The sequence below is a fragment of the Protomyctophum bolini genome, assembly GCF_963924005.1.
Source record: "Protomyctophum bolini genome assembly, chromosome: 13".
Classification (NCBI taxonomy): Eukaryota; Metazoa; Chordata; class Actinopteri; order Myctophiformes; family Myctophidae; genus Protomyctophum; species Protomyctophum bolini.
Genome location: NC_137874.1, coordinates 32255773 through 32274043, shown reverse-complemented (window position 1 = coordinate 32274043; position 18271 = coordinate 32255773). Strand labels below are relative to the sequence as shown.

Here is an 18271-nt window from a genome sequence, read left to right as displayed (position 1 = left end):
GCACAATTACTATACCCAATGTCTGCTCCCATGCTCTCTCTCTCTCTCTCTCTCTCTCTCTCTCTCTCTCTCTCTCTCTCTCTCTCTGTGTGCGTGCGGGTAAAAACTGTCCTACTAATGCAAAGTTCTATGGAAATGTATTTGCATTTGTATGTGCTTGTGTATGCATGGGTGTGTGTGCGTGCGTGTGTATTATTTGCATACAAAGGTCATGCATCCAGTGTGACCTTTCCAGAGCTGTGTGAGCTGACCAGACTCCATGTTTACCCTCTCTGGGTTCACACTGCGTGTTGACATGCTGTGACCGTCCAACATATTTACATAATGTATATCCCCCTTGACACGTCTGCTGAGAATACTATGCACCATGCATGTATATGCACACCGCTGCAACCACGCACGCCCACACACATCCACACGCACGCACGCACGCACCCATGCACGCACGCACATCCGCACGCACGCACATCCGCACGCAGTGTTGTAGCACTTTTTTTTTTCATTTTTTTTTTTTCAAATTTATTCCGTTTCATCACGCTCTTCACTACCGTATGAATAGCCCTTGGGGTTGCTAGGCGACCGATAAACAGGAAATGAACCAGCATGAAAAAAATAAAAATAAAACTGGCATACCTTTATTTATGGCTCATATACCGGCCCGCGAGTCTTCAAAATAAGAGCTCGCTCTGCAAAAGATGAGGCAAAGGGGTTTAGCATGTAGTGTTTCTTCTTTCTAATTCTTTGTTTGGCCCAAAACATTGTGTTTATTGTCATGATGTCACAAGTCGAGTTGGCTTTGTCCGCAGCGTGAACAGGGAATTATTTTCCGGGTCTCTAGAGGGTGCGAACTGCGACACTATTGCACTTTTACTTAGGTAATATTTGTATTTATATATATATATAAATCTCCTGATACTGCACATGCAGAATGCACCGGCACACTCATGAGATATCTGTACATTGTGTATACGCACACACACACACACACACACACACACACACACACACACACACACACACGCACGTACACACAAACTCTTCCAAGGTCATTGTGACGAGCCATAAGTGATTAATTGCCTGGCTCTCCGCGTTGCCTTGCGCTCCTGATTTTCCACAATAAAAACAACACACGCCGCCTGCACGTGCGTGTATGCTTTCAAATCACTAACGCTTTGGTCACAGGAACGCTGCAAATTAACCCTGACCTCCACATCAGCACACAATGCACGCACGCACACGCATGCACGTGCACACGCACACGCACGTGAACAACACAGACACGTTTGTATTTCTATGCTTGTGAAGACACATCAACATTTTAGGATAGCAAGTATGTGCGCTTGGCATTTTTTCTGTCGCTATTTTCAACACTAACCCTGAAGCCGAACATAACAGATCTACAAGCTTGTACTGAAGATCTGTAGATTTAGTCAACAAATACAAACTAGACTATTAAAAATGTCATTTTGGGTCGTGCTTGGATGTTGGATGCTGTAGATCAGCTATTTTCCGCATGCAACCGTTAATTATTGACGCCATCAAGTGGGGAGGAGGATCAATTGATTGCACCACCCCTTCGTGTGGTGCCTCCCCTGCTGTCTTGGCATGACAGATGAAAGTGTCAATGAATCCCTACAAAACCCGGCCTTGTCGTTTGTCTCACCGAAGGCCACACATTGCACACAACACGTGTGTGAGAAATGGCGCCGTTGGCAGTGTTGCCATGTCTGATTTATAAGCGAGACTATAGGCTCGTTTGTGAATATTGGTTTGTGAATATTGTTATAGCCTACAGCAGTTGTTTCTAAGTGTAGTCGGCTAGATGCATTTGGCCCTGCTTCCGAATGTTGTTACTTTACTACTGCAATCGTCTGGTATGTATAGGCTACTGTATGTATATGTCGGTGTACTCTACCAGCCAATAAGGGACCACTGTTCTTGATGACGTAACTAAAGTAATACGTTTCAAGGTTGGTATAAGGCCAATGGAACACGTTGACCGGATTTCTGGTCTGATGCCACACACAACACAAACTGTTCCCAAGCATTCCAAACAGTGTCACTTTGTGCAGCTTTAATTGCAATTAATTAATTAATTAAAAGGCTAGATGGCTCAAGGCAGAGTATCCGGCGGCCTTCTGCTTCTACGGGCCGACATAGAAGTGGAACAAACTCCCACTGTACCTTCTACAGGCAACCTCTGTAGACATTTTTAAAGCACAGCTCAAGACCTACTTCTACTCTCTTGCTTTTAATTGATCTTTTAAATTCCTTGTTAGTCATGTCCTCCTCACTGTATTGCATTACTATTATTTAATGTTTATGCCTTGCTTTTCTTTTTTTTCTACATTGCTCTGTAAAGCACTTTGAGCTGCATTTCATGTCATAAAACCTGCTATACAAATACAGTTTTATTACTTGTGCAAGCAGAGCGCGCAAGTAATAGTTTTCGTCCAGTGCTTTGATGCGTATGTCGCCATTTAATGTATATGTGCCGTGCCAGCGTATGACGTGATGACTAATTGTGCTTGATATGGCAGTGGTGTCAGATTACATACAGTACATGCATACATAGGGGCATTACCTTTAATCCTCCCGACATTAAAACATATCATTACGTCACCATCGAAAACCAATTACACCAATGAGAGCTAGTTGTACCAGTTATACCCTGACGTCATAATGCTGCTACGATACATACACATTAAACGGGGCATACGCTAAGTAACCACAGTATACCGCTAATCAACTTACAAATTACATATGCATATACATAGAGGCATTTCCTTTAATCCACCCGACACTGATCGACATATACGTCACCATCGAAAGCCGTCACTCATCCGTATATTAATTACAACATCACGTAATTTATTGTTAATTACGTAAGGAAAGAATTAATTTGAAATGCTTAAATAGAATTACCTTCATGTTCTTCAACAGATCTCAAAATAGTGTCAGACAGATAAATACTTTTCAAGTAAGTCATAGAGCTGTATTCTAGAACACAGCGCGCTCTGCTTGCGCACTAGTAGGCCATTTATGACCTACTTGTGTGCAACAAGCAAGTAGGCACTCGACAGAGTGCCTACTATCCGACGTAGTTCACCTGGCAGCCATCTTGCTGAAGTGCTACAGTATATTTATGTTCTATTGCAGCTCAAACAATCGATGGACAGAGCCCCTGCCCAGTGTCCAGACACACGCTTTCCACACCCCCACAGGGAGTGCAGTGCCGAATTGGTCAGTCCCGCGGTTGTCCAGAACCGCCCCAATAAAGGCCTCTGCCCGGGCTCTGGACAGGGGCACCTGCCCAGGGTCCATATATGGAGTGGTTCTGTTACATTCTGACATCTGCATAGACTCCATATTTGGGCATGCCTGACAAACAACTCCATGTATGGGCATAAAAAGACACAGACATAATATCTGGGTGTGGCATGCATTTGCAACTTGCATCATTCCAAGTAGGCCAGTGCCCAACGGGCACTGCTGTAGAGGCTCTAGCCAGGCTCCATATATGGAGCTGGCCTGTTCTGACATCACAACACTCCATATTTGGGCATGCCTGAATCCATATAGGAATAAAGGGAGACAGAGACAGAAATCTCCATATATGGGAATAAAAGGGACACAGTCAGATGGGTGGAACGGGTACTCTGAGACGGCTACAACGGGTATTGTATGGCCACCGTTCTAGTGTCATAATCTAACTAATCTAATCTAACTAATATGCTGTTTTTGAAAGTAGGTCGGAGGGGCTTGTTGTGGTTATCAGCCAAGAGCCATTGTTATACAAACCTATTATCAACCTTATCTTTGTATATCTGGCACTCATTAATGCTCATTATAAGATCGCACCATTGAGTCTACTTGCTCAGTCACATTGGTGAGCTATGTACTGTAGGCTACAGCTCATAAACAGCCTTGCTCTTACTGGAATGTTAGCACACTAAAAATAGCGAGGTTGAGAATATAAAATAAATATAAAATTCCACTACTAGTTTGTTTGTTTGTTTGTCCGTTTGTTTGTTTGTTTGTGGGGTTTCTGTGTCTCCAGACTTGTAAAGGAGAGATGTGTGAGGAACTATCGAGTCGTTATGTCCATGAGTGTGTGGAAAAGATGTTGTCGGGACGATTCATTTTTATCTATAAATGTGCAAAGATCTCGGCGGACGTTCTGTGTGACCTATCGGTTGTCCAGACCCAAAGTGTGGCAATGTAACTCCATATATGGATGTCCATCCCTGAAATATGCACATTATCTCTGTGTCAGGCTCTGCTCTGTGCGAACCAGCAATGTGTAGATATATGACTTCATGTGGATGTCATCAGGAATCCCCTTATATAGAGATATAATTACTCATACAAACAGATGCAGATATCTCCATATATGGACATTAAAGGCAGATGGACGAGTATACGATGAGTCCCAGCAGCCATCGTTCCCAGTGGGCGATGGGGGGGGGGGGGGGGGGGCATACGTTAGTGCGACATACTGCACAAATAGTCAGATTTTAAGACATGGTCGGTTATAAGACACATACGTGGTCGGTTATAAGACACATACGTGGTCGGTTATAAGACACATTATAGTACCTGGCCGGTTCAGACTCAGGTTCAGGAGTTAGGTTTTGCACGTCGGACTGTTAGGACCCAGTAGGACCAAAGATGTGCGCCCCTCGATCAGCCTAGTGTAATACAACTGATTTGTGCTGTGGCACTGGTTTTAATGTTCGTGACAGTGTGTCTGCATCTGTCTGTCTTTGTCTAATCGCGCACACTGCTGGACCAATCGCGAGCAAACAGTGCTCATGATGTTTCTAGGACAGCGAGTGTGTTTCAGACCATGCATGCTTTGTTTTATTTTAAATCTGGGACACAAGGCTGTACATTGTGGAGACGCTGCTTTTGGGGCGCTAGCCCCTCCAATGCACGGCTTTTGAAGATTACGTCATAATGTCAGACATGTCTATGGGACTTTGTTTAGAGCACTTATGACGTCAGTCGTTTGCCAGTCAAGTCCATGGACTAGAATGTTTGCTTAGGGAACTAAATGACAACGTTAGACGCCATGTGGCCGATATAAATATACATTTTGAAACTAATTTTGTTTCATTCAGGAAACAAGCCAGGAAGAAACAGTACAACTGTACTGTCCAATGTGGGAACAGCTTCACAAGAAACGGTACATTATAACCGGATAATTCATTTATTCACTTCACATAGGTTTTAGTTTGTTTTGTTTTGCTCACTGGAAACACACAAGTGGGTATCAAAGTGTCCTTGAGTGGGTTCCAATTGTCAGGTGACGGGTGTGTAACTCTGAGAGTTATGGGGGGGTCCTTGATATTAAAAAGGTTTTCTTCTTGTGTACATAGACTAAAACACACCTCAAGCTGTTTGCAGAGACAAAGGTTTTATTCTGTATGCGTGGCTACACTTGTGCCTCTTCATGTTACTCAACACATTGAAACTCTTGTCACAATGAGTACAAGAGAAAGGTCTTTCTCCAGTGTGGACACGCAGGTGTCTCTTGAGATTCCCTAAATCGCCGAAGGTCTTCCCACAGTGTTTACAGAGGAAAGGTCTCTCTCCAGTGTGCACACGCTGGTGTCTTTTCAGGTGACATAACTCACTGAAACTCTCGTCACAGTGTGTGCAGAGGAAAGGCTTTTCCCCAGTGTGGACACGCTGGTGTCTGTTCAGGTGACCCACTTCAATGAAGCTCTTGCTACACCGCCTGCATTGGAACGGCTTTTCTCCGGTGTGGATGAACCGGTGTGTCTTCAGACCACCCGACTGACTGAACGTCTTGCCGCATTGTTTACAGACGAAGGGTTTTTCTCCCGTGTGGACACGCTCGTGTCTCCTCAGAGTGCCCGACCTGCCGAAAAGCTTGCCACACAGTTTGCACGCGTGGTTCCTCCCCACGCGAGTCGTCGGATCTCTCTCTGAGTTTGAGCCGCCTTGGTCCTGTTTGCCTGTGTCGTCTCCTCTTTGCTGGCTGTCTACAAAGCTGGCAGTTTGAACGGAAGCTAGACCATCGCTAATGCCGCTGCTTTCCATGGAGTGTGATGTGGAAGAGGACAGAGGTTATTTTGGGGCTAGAGGATTTGTCTTTTGTGTCCCTCGCTCTCACTCAGATTGTCCCAGTATATTTGTTTCCTGATTATATAGTTTATCTTGGATATACTCAGACACTATGACAATGTCTATGGTTTCTTTTGGAGTTGCAGTATCCGTCCTTATCTATTATCTGAACCTCTCCTCTAGTACATTATCACTTTTTCACATGCAGTTCTTAGAGAACATCTTATATAATGTTGACAAGAGCGCTGGTGTGATGTCACATACACAAAATACACAACACAAACCGTTGCCATGCATTCCAAACAATGGCGATTTGCGCAGGTACCATTTCAGTTGGCGCACCAGTGTGGTGGAATTGAAATGTCGACACGTTTCCCTCTTGAATACAGCAACACTGGTATTCATTGAATGTCAACGCCGCTTTACAGGCAAAACAATGAGGTGAGTAATCAGTGTGAGTATGTTTGTGTGCATCCCTCCCCCTCTGCATATCTCAAGAACTGACTGATGGACTTGAAGTGCACATCAGTGAGGATGCAAGGGAGTGCCAGTGGGAAGTCGGTCGTTGGTGCATGACTTTGTTTGTTTCCGATGTACTGACAGGCATTATAGTCCGACACCCTACTGCCTACGCATGTGTCTGACCAACGTCTGCGCCCCGTCGATGGTAACGTTGCTTGTCCAGGATCACCATGTGTGGAAATGGATCCCCATATAAGGAGATGCCTGAACAATGCACGGAATCTCTGTCAAGCGTGTCAATACTATGTCGTCATATTCATGACATCAGGGATCTGCATATATGGGCATAGAAGGGACACAGTCAGACAGATACAGGTATCCCCTTTACCCATATAACTCTGCATGTGTTTTCAACCTTATTTTGATCACACCATTTCTGTCTACTCACTCAGTCACATTGGTGAGCGTGTTATAGTGTTTCTATAGTGTTTCACAGTCGGTAGTGTTTCTCGGCGGCATCAGTCCGACACTCTACGCCAAACCCTTACCCTAACCATAACTGCAAGCATGACACAACGCATGTCGTACCAAACGCACTGCCACGGAAGCGAGTGGCAGTCGAGTCGCCCCTTCTCCGGGCAGCGCTACGGCTGTTACCGGCAGTTGCTGCGTGAAGCGGCGGCCACGAGATGGAGCGGCAGTGGAGTGACATAATCCCCTGGCACATTCCGCCCCTCCCCCCGGCTGTTACCGGCAGTTTACTGGCAGTTGCGGCGGCTGGAGCGCGGCTGCCGAACAGACCGGCAGAGCAGCAGAACGGAGCTGTCTTAATCCATCCAGCTGTCGGTCCTCCCCCCGGCAGTGATGCGTCTCATGCCGTTGCCGGATCATGCACTCGCTGCTTCTGCACTTTCTGTCCTCACTTTTGTTCCGATGTATCAATCTAAGGTGCCGGCGTGGAGCAGTCGGACTCCATTCTCTTACAGAGTACGATCTGAAACGTCAGGTATAGTTTGATGCTGTGAGAGACCAGAACGCTGTTGATCAAAGGAGGACCAGAGAGAAGATCCCAGGCTGCTGCAGCTGTCAGACATGAGGTGTTCGTCTTTGGAGGGGTCCTGCCTGCGGATGGCACAGTAATGATTGAAGTGCACATCTTCAACACAGTGTCTTTGTGGTGGAGGAAGTTGACCAGTGAACGTTCCCTTGAGGTTCCCTCCAGGTGCTACGGCCACACAGCTGTACTGACTGGGGAGGGAGGCCTTACTGCAATGTGCTTTATGCATTTGATGTGCACACCCACAGATGGTCCAAACCCAGGGTTTCTGGGGCTCTTCCGGAGGCAAGGTACAAACCCTCAGCCTGTGTCTTGGGGATGGTCATGTACATCCATTGAGGACACAACCATCTACAAGTTGGACACCAGGACAATGGTCTGGACTTTGATTTACACCAGAGGCACCCCTCCAGTTTCAACATGTCACTCTGCTACTATCATCGGGACAAAGATGTTTGTATTTGGGTGCGTAATATACTATATTTTTACATACAAGGTTTCCATCTCGAGGCCGGCGTTATGCTTTGCATTCTGCCCAAATTTAATTTATTGCTAATTCTCAAAGGAAGGAGGTGGCATCTCGGCGCGGCTCTTCATCTCTCTCTCTCTCGGGGTCTGGGGAGCCTGAAGCGCCGACGGTGATGGCGTCGTAGGAATAAACAATTCAAAAAACATTGGCATGGAACATAACCCCGGGTTTGCAGATCCACAGGGTGCAACGCTCTGTTCTGTTCTCTCTTTGTGTGTGTGTGTGTGTGTGTGTGTGTGTGTGTGTGTGTGTGTGTGCGTACGAGCACTCACCAATACCTTCATTATTTTTCTTCTATTTTTCTTTTTGCCGCTTTCTTTCTCCCCCGTTAGTCGTTATGCCAATTATTTCCTCCGACTTCCACTTAATTTGAAATTGTCCATATTTTATGTCTGTATGCTCCTCGTGTAAAAGACAGCTCTTTTAGGGGCTCCATATATTTTTTTTCTTTCATTACTTGTGTGTGACACTCTTGTAAAAAAGCTAGACATTAAGTTAAGTTATGAAAAATAAAGTGTCACACAAAAGTAATGCATGGCTGATCACGTAGATCTGCTATTTCAGCCCCTCATTGAATGTTTGTGAAAGTGAACGTGCTTTAAGTGCGTCTGTGGATTGTATAAACTAAATCTGTCTGTCTGTCTGTCTGTCTGTCTGTCTGTGGTTACTTTCCTTATCTTCTATATGGGTCCATTTGGCCTCCTGAGTTAAACAGAGGGCTTTATTCAAGACCCTCTGTGGGCGCTTAAGTTCCTTTTCCATTCCGATGAAGAAAAAAAAACCGTCTGTACCATGTACGTGTCTGTGTCTGTATGTGGCAGAGGTTCTGTTCATGTTTTATTCAAGCAGAGAAGGGCTGACGGTGCTTGAGGTGAACTGTTTAAGTGCTGAAACGTGTCTGGCTTCATCAGATACGTGGAGCGTGGAGTGCCCGACCTATAGGATTAGACGCTAATAGTTCTAACGTCAGATAAGAAAGACCTCGGAGGGAGACATTTTGATCATTTCTCGGAGCCAATAATATAAAGTCTGCACTGTGAAGGTTCCACACTTTATCTCTGGGAGACTTCAAGGTTTAAGTATAGCTGTACAGTGGAAAACCGGCGGGATTTGATTTGATGTCAGCAGAAGACAAAGAAAAAACAGTACTCATAATAATGTTCACTCATGACTTCAGTAATGGTGAGATTACCACAGTGTAAAAAATACATTGTTACAAGTAAAAGTATTGCATTCCTAATTCCTTACTCAGGGCGGCAGTGACTCAGGGGTAGAGTGACCGGATGGAAAACGAAAGGTTCCCTGTTCGAACCCGGGCTCCCCGAGAGTTGGTGTCGAAGTGTCCTTGAGCAAGACACTGAACCCCTAATTGCTGCCGATGTGCAGGTTGGAGCCTTGCATGGTTTCCCCTCTGGCATTGGTGTGTGAATGTGTGGGTGAATGGCTGTCCAATCCCTCAAAACACTGCGACACCTTACAAAATAATAATAATAATAATGATAATAATAATAGTAATAAATAATAAAAAACTGAATAATCAAGCATTAAAGTACACATCTGTCCCCGAAACAATAAATAAAATACATAAAAAAATAATATTAATGATCAAAATGTTCAAAGTAAGGTGTAGTGGAGTAGAAAGTACATTTGATTCTGAATTGTAGTGGAATACAAGGTATTCTTTGAGAGCAGTTTTGAAGGAGTCAAGGGATTCGCATGTTTTAATGGCTGTTGGTAGGGCGTTCGCCGCGTTCCACATTTTAGTGGCATATAGGAGCGAAATAAATTGTTTGAGCCGAATCTGTGTTGCATGTGGTTTGTTGAACTCCCTCTGGTGTTGTGAGTGTGTGAGTGTGACTGTGTCATCAACGGGGAATCCAATACTAACTGCAGGCTATATCCCTGGAACGTTAGCATGCTATAATGGAAGCCATAAATAATGGATCCTATGAAGGAAATAAATTATGCTTGTAATGTCTCACTGTGCACAAAAAGAGTGTCGATGAGTAGGCCTACCTACTACTGTATGAGTACTTCTACTGATGAGAGAGGAAACCAGTGTTGCCATGTCTGCTTATACAATAACCGACGTTGGGCTTATTTGTTTCCGTAACGTTATTATTTTATGCGTTTCCCTAAATAATGCATTTTAAAAGTTTCAAATTGAGTCTTCCAAATATTTTTCTCCTTTTTTCAGCTAGATATACAAGCTCACACAGCTATTTTCAAATAGCCAATGTATATACATATAGTACAGTATAGGGTCAAAGTGGTTCAACTGATTTGGATGCCATATTAAAGTCATTTTGCTGCAGGGACCGACAACCTGCGTGCACGTGCATCATGGCGACCCTGTCACTCTTTCTGGGGCTTGTTTTCATAGACCTGCCCTTGCTTGTTATTATTTTGTCCCCACCGTTGGGAGACTTTATCTCTGGGACACTTCAAGGTTTAAGTCGCAGTAAAGTGGAAGCGGGTGGGATTTGATTATGGCCGAACGTCAGCAGAAAACAACAAAACGCACATATATAGCCTGCACCGCCCGCCGGCTGCTCCACAAAGAGGTTATACGGTGTAACGTTTACGGCAGTACAACACAATCTACAAAGAAGTCACTTCACTGTGGAGGATGACATCTTTACTGGGGGACGCTGCCACATGAAAAACACATTGCTCTTTGTATCTCGTGCGTGCGTCTGTGTGTGCGCAGTTGCGTTTGAGAAAGCATGGTGTATGCAACTAAGGCAATCTCTGCAAAATAAGTAGTGTATAGGCTGCTGTACATTACAGTAGCTACATGTCTCTGCTCATTCATTCTAAGGTCTGATGTGGCACATGCAGTACGTGGTGCATCTATGCTTCTATAGCGTGATTAATAATGTAATAATAATGAATAATGCTGATAATAAATGTGATGAAATGACTGTTATGCATGTTTCTCGTGTGTGTTTCAGGTGAATACATCAAACCCACTGGATGCTGCTAGACACACAGACTCGGCACACTCATAGAGCGAGGTGAGTGTGTGTGTGTGTGTGTGTGTGTGTGTGTGTGTGTGTGTGTGGGTGCGTGTGTGTGCGTGCGTGCGCACGCGTGCGTAATCCTTGCAGCTACATGGAATCTCCCGTTTTATTTCATGTAGTTTTCCCAGCACATGGGGGGGTCTTTTTTGGGGACAAAAACTTTTAAGACTTGCACGTGCATCTTCCTGGAATGTTTGTTGCTTTGTGTGTGTTTGCTGAGACCAGATGCCGGGATGATTGACCTGTTGATGGTTTGTTCAGCTATGTTAGTTAGTTAGTTATGTGTAAAATCCATGCATCTGGATGCATGCATGCATGCAGGCCAGGGTGATGGTGATGGTGACTGATGCTGCAGTCTGCCGTGATCACCCCCGGCCTATATAGCACTTCACTTTCCCGGTACCACGTACTTCTTGCCAACTTTTCTCAACTAACTTGTCAGTTTTATTTTTGTAGAAGAGCCAAAGGAATATTGTTTATGCCGTTTGCTTTGATTGAATAATTGATTGAACACACATATACGGTATCATGCCCATACCGTATACTTGTATTATTTTCCACCACCACGCACGCACACACGCAAAGTGTGCGTGCATGCGTGCGTGCGTGGGTGTGTGACTTTCCCCAAGGTGGACATTAGGTTGAACCCCTGCCGCGCATAGCACTTTCTTAAAAAGTGTGAAACGCTATACCGTTTAGCCGCGATTGAGCGTTTACGGGCGGCGGCGGCGCCAGAATATCATTACTTGCCAATCCGAAGCCAAGGTTAGCCGCTCTGTTTCTCTGTTGGCCCCAAAACAATGAGGTGTCATGAGCGTTTAACCCCCCCCTCCCCCGAGCCACTCCACACTCCTAAGTGCATTTACTCTGTCACTCTGCGGCGCACCACGGTGTACCTCCATTCGGGCCGCGGTCGCGACCCCCCGCGACCCCTCAGAACCCCCATCACAACTCCTATATATATACTCCTTGACCGGCGCGACGCCGATGCATGGCGGTTGTCCTTGGAAGTTGGAGCTCGGGAAAGTTCTCTCCACAGCAGACAAAACACAAAACACTGTTTTATAGCCATTTAGGACCGAGACCAGATATTCTACAAAATGTCTCCTAAAAATCATGACAGTTTTCTGAAAAACACATGTTTCTATGTCAGTGGTTCTCAAACTATTTTATGTCAAGCACTGCAAAAATTATATGTAATTGGCCGCCGACCCCTGATATGAGTTAAAAACGTTCACTGTGAAAGAATATATCATTATTCAAAGACATTTTCAGGACTCAAATAGCAGATCTACAAGCTCGTAGCGCGAAGTGCTGCACTATGAGCTTGTAGATCTGCTATTTTGCAACAGTTTAAAATAATGGCTGAAGTGGTTAAACGCCAAAGCCACACAGATGCATCCCCGTCTTAAATGCTTCAAAGCAGCAGTGTTGGGCTGTGCTGTCACGGTTATATGAAGTTTTACTTGACGATTAACTCACTGCCATTCATTCTCACTTTAACCGCCAGCATTTTCCAGTAAAACCCTTACTTTGAAGGTTCCGCCGGAAGCCAAAAACCGGAACCGAATGTAGAAAGAAACGAAGTGTTAATTGTGACAGAGCCCCCGTGTCTTTTATTACACCCGGAGAAGACATTTTTGTAGCCGCGATCGTCAGTTATTTTGGTCGTTAAATAAAGCTTACTTTTGACCAGAATCTATATGGGAAAGGAATCCCAGATGAAGGCATTTGAAACAGTGTTTCACAACGAGTGGATGCACTTCTACAATTATGTAGATCACTTTGTAAACACATGCTCATCACCACATTAAATTAATCCTACAGCACTCATACAATACAATAATTGATTACATAGTCATAATTACCAGCTGCGTTATTATATCTGCAGAATTGTGGGTGAAATGACTAGTGGGTTGTTGTTGCAACTTGCTGGCTGCAATGCAATGCTATCCCATTGGATGAGAGGTTTAGTTGGCTAGAGGCAAACAGTGTCTGGTTGGTTGCTAATGGCTAGAGATGAGGCAGCCAATCAGAAAGATAGGTGACTATACGGCAGCCAATGAAATTATAAGTTGCCACTAGGTGACTACGGCAGCCAATGAAATAATAAGTTGCCACTACCAACCTGATAGAATGTAGACCAGCCTGCTTCGCAGCTGGTATAAAAAAAAAACCTTACCCTGGTATTTCATTTCTTAAACACTAATTGCTTTTGTCGATTACCTATAAGGTCCGTAAATAAACACCTTCTAGACTTACTGAGACAACAAACAAACCATTAACCCCCAAGGCATTATTTGCATCTTAAACCCACAGGGGAGACCTTTTGCAGTCAGCAAAAGGTCACTCAGCAATTGGACGCTGTATGCATTTGCCACTATAGCCTACGGGGGAAGAAGCTAAGACTCCCTTTCTACAACTAAAGCAAATTGTCCTTGATAGGTGGAAGCTGATACTCGTTTCTGAGATTAAAGCTCTCTCCAGCACATGTAAATCCTTCACCGTAAATTACCATTTACATTGGGAGTATAAACCCTATACAATTTCAACACTAACCTCTAACTGTTCCTTATGCTGCATTCACATGGGATCAGGCCTTAATATATTTAATGTTTTTACCGTTCCGTGCCGTCCAGCAGGTTTTGTCGTACGCCATCGGCGCTTAACCGCACTCTGTTTCCGCGTCCCAACACGTTGTGCGTGCGCGTGTGCGTGTGTGTGTGTGTGTGTGTGTGTGTGTGTGTGTGTGTGTGTGTGTGTGTGCGTGTGCATGCGCATGCGTGCGTGCAGTGGTGTGAGTAATGGTGGAAGAAATATTATCTCATGAGACCGTATGATAATGATCCCATATGACACCCCCCACCGCCATGGCCATGTAATTAATCCTTACACACACCGCTGACCAGGGAGAGCGAGCACTGAGGTCTGCATAGAGAGAGAGAGAGAGAGAGAGAGGAGAGTTCAGTGACCTTCGCGTGCGTGCGTGCATCTGTGTTTTAAAGTCTCTGTATTTGTGTAGTATATTGTGTGTGTGTGTCAGACAAAGTGATTAACTTGCATTGTGACCTTTCCTTGTACACTAGTGGCTCAGCTTGTCTCCTGTCGCTTTCTCTGGTTGCACACACACACACACACACACACCCCGGGTGAACGGTAACATTTGTACTTTTCCACTGGTGAAGTTCCACATTGCCAGTATTGTTATACTCACACTTTCTGACATTCATTTTACTAGTCTTTTTGGCGACACCTGCTGGTATCTTCCTTGTCATTACAGTGTTTGTCTATGAGCCTTTCCATAGAATTTAGAATTTACCCTACGCACAGGTGGCGCAGCGGTAAAGGTCCTGCCCACCACTCCAGAGGTTGTGTGGGTTCCATTGTTGATTTCACTATGACACTATGACAAAACATGTTCGTCGACTACCTTTTTTCACTGACGAAAACTAAATGGAAACTAAATTAAAACACCCTAAAGACTAATCATTGTGTATATTCCTGCACTATACCTGCATTGAGTGACCTTGGTACATATAATTTGATCTATTGAAGATTCTGACCTTCAAATGTACATCATTTTTGTTGCTGTATTGTTGTATTGTTCTTTCTGCTTTGGCAATGTAAACGTATGTTTCCTCATGCCAATAAAGCCCTTTGAATTTAATTGAATTGACAACAAATTGTGGGGAGGATTCAATTGACATAATGACTTAATTGGGGGAGAAAATGGGGTATGATGTCCAGAATTGGACTGGACTGGACTGAACTGGACTGAACTGGACTGGACTGGACTGGACTGGAACGGAACGGAACGGAACGGAACGGAACGGAACGGGACTGGACTGGACTGAGTTCTAAACCTCCAGTTCTAGGCTAAACAGAAGCCTTTTAAGGTGACTTTTATACTATTTCCACACGACTCTAAGATATATTCATGACATAGTTCAATGTTGAAAATTAGTCGTATGGCCCTTTTAAGTACAGTACTTAAGCAAATGTACCTAGTTACTTTCCACCATAGCTTACGGGCCAATTTGGTTCCATTTGGTTACTCCTCTCAGAGTTATATGGGGGTCTTTTGAAAATGTTGAACTCTTTGAGTGCAGCTTTGAGCAGAGCTAGGTTGTCATTATGAAATATGAATGTTGCGGAGGTTTCAGAGAGAAACCTTCTGCTCAAACCTCCCATAACTTCTGCAGAGAGTGTGTGAATGCTTGGCTTTGCACAGATGGCCTCGGAATTAGAAGAGAGAGTTTTGCAGTTCTACACGCTTGGCAGAATCCGCTTTGTTGGCGTTCGTTTTTGTGCCAAACGCGTTCGTCTCGACAGCGTATATACTATGAAACGCAAGTCAACCAGGAGGACTACCTTAGGTATTGGATCATCAATTTCTAATGAACAGAGCAATGTATTGAAATATTGCTTTCTTTGTGTAAATCCTTGCCATGTTTCGTCATACAAGAGTGTGTCACACAAGAAGTGGAAATAGCCATGCATGCTCATTGCTCAAGGCGCGTCACTTTGCATCGCCTTGTGAGCTTCTAGATCGCTATTTTAGTGTGAAAGTGGAGAAGTGTAGACATAGTTAAGCTATCACACTATTCTGGAATAGCGTGCATTTTGTCGACAAACTATGACGAAAATGTTTCATCGAACAAAATGAAAACAATTAAGCTTGATGGCTAAATATATGGACAAGTTTGTCAAGGAATAAAAACCAAGACTGAAATGTTATAGCCTAGGGACTATAGTGGAGAAGAGATCCAGTAGAACTAGTAAAAGACAAGTCATGTTATGTTTGGTTGCGATCGGGTGTTGAGATCGGAAAATAGCTGATCTGCAAGCTCACAACGCACAGGGGGGGGGGGGGGGATCCCTGCTGTGAGAAAGACTAGTTTAGAGGGTGAATAGGAGAGGTAATGGCACACAACTATCCTAATAATACATTAATCCCCTCCCCCACACTCCACTTGTAATGAGCCCACTAGAGACAGTAGCAAGTAAAATCGCCTGCTTTATTGACTGTAATGACTGTGTGTGTGTGTGTGTGTGTGTGTGTGTGTGTGTGTGTGTGCGTGCGTGTCAAAATGCATCATGACACGGAACCACACTTTCTGAGCAGAACCCAAAGTAGGTTCTCTGAGATCCTTAACTGAAACGGAGCAGTACATTGCGTTGTCATGTAACTTTATATGCTCAGCTCTTATAGTGGAAATGAAGGAGCCCTGTGGGTTGTGCTTCGAGGTCAGTCCCCAGAATATGCTGCCTCCATATCGCCACGCGTGTGACAGCATGTCAACCAACCGGCATGTTGTATACGTCTCTATCCCAGCTGTCGGCTGCTAGGAATGATGGCTCACTAACTCACTCTAAATGGGTTATTTTGTTTCTGTCCGTGCTGAGCTGTGCGAGTGATGCAAGTGGTTAGAGAGAGAGAGAGAGTGTGTGTGTGTGTGTGTGTGTGTGTGTGTGTGTGTGTGCGCTCGTGCTTGCGTGCGGTGCGTGCATGTGGTGTGCGTGTCACTGAGCTGAGCTGAGCTGTCTGCATTTACAAACAGCATCTGCCTGCCTCACACTTCTTGACTCTGTGGTACTTATCGACTGCTCTCTCTCCAGCTCTCGTCAGAATTCAAAGCTCGTCCAGACCAGAAATATGTGTCAATATGTGCACATTGTGCAGGCAGAATGTAATCCCCTGGCATGTGCCTGATGTCTCTGTAGCGCCTGCGTCACAAACTCCGGAACCGTACGTCATGATGTGGCGTCTCACAGCTGTAGCGCACACGTCACAAACTCCGGATCCGTACGTCAGTAGTTATTTGAGCCCCGTGGGGACTAAAACATGAACCAAGGTTCATGTTTTAGGTTGTTATTAGAGAAAGTAAAAGATGAGTGTACATTTTTACTTTCCTGTGAAGTAGACTAGAGAATTCTAGATTTGCTTGCTGCCGTGCGTGGCTCCACTAATACATTTGGGGCAGGCCCGTCTAGTGTTTGAATGGACAGGTATCAGTCAAAATCGAAGAGGAAGGATAGATGGGAAAGGATCAACATATGGAATGTCAGAACAGGTCAGCTCCGTATGGAGATCTAAGGGTTTGAGTTTTGAGGTCAGATGTAGAGTTGCTGGCCAATATTGATGACACGGCATGTCACGTGATGTCACGTGATACCACATGCTCCATCCCTGATGATGTCACGTGCTCCAACCCTGATGATGTCACGTGATATCACACGCCTGACACAAACTGACGGGAAATGCACAATTCCATAGTTAGCTGTGTCCTTCGGTCGCAATAATCTACAAAGTAACTAGTAGTAATCAAAGTTTTCAAATAAATGTAGTGGAGTAAAAGTATACAATATTTGCCTCTGAGATAGAAGTAGAGTATAGGCTACTCGACATTGGAGTACAAATACCCCAAAAATGTACAGTACTTTATGCATAACGGACATTTTCTGGTTCCATCGTACCAGACCCCATTCTTTTGTTTTCCCCATAGAGATTTCCAAACATAATGAACCAGTAAGACGTGCAAACGCGGGAAGCGAACGCAGCTGAGACCCTGCAGATCATGTCTGTCTGTCTGTCGGTCTGTCTGTGTGTCTGTCCCGATGTTACTGTATATGTGGACCTGGCCCCTTTTGTGCCCATATATGGAGCTGAGTGATTGCTGATGCAACACACTCCATATTTGGACGTATAGCGGGACAGACACACACACAGACACACAGACAGACATGATCTGCTAGGTCTCATAGTAAGTGCTCATTGCGTTCGCAATTACAATTAATGTAAGCCTATAGATGCAAGCCATCCAGGATTCTGGTGACTCATAGAACATTATGACATATTTGATTCTGTGAAGAATGATTCACCAAGATCCTGGATGGCTTGATTCTATATAGGCTTAAAATAATTGATAGAAATGTTTTTGGAAATCTCTATGGGAAATATAAAAGGGTTCTGTTAACGATGGAATGGAACCCTATATAAAACATTGTATTCATTGTTTGTTTATGTAAACATAGGGCATATTACATGCTAAGGTGGTGTTTTTGGTTAATGATTTTAGAAAGTTAAAGTTGTATATTGTGATATAA

At 44.4% G+C, this 18271-nt stretch overlaps 1 protein-coding gene across 1 annotated transcript in view; it reads left to right on the top strand.

The window, feature by feature from the left end:
- Positions 1-11162, top strand: part of LOC308327621 (uncharacterized protein) — a gene marked incomplete at its 5' end in the record, with an annotated part of 182028 nt that extends 170866 nt beyond the window's left edge. The window contains one exon of the mRNA XM_080781144.1: positions 11096-11162. The remainder of the gene's footprint in view (positions 1-11095) is intronic.
- Positions 11163-18271: the final 7109 nt, after the last annotated feature.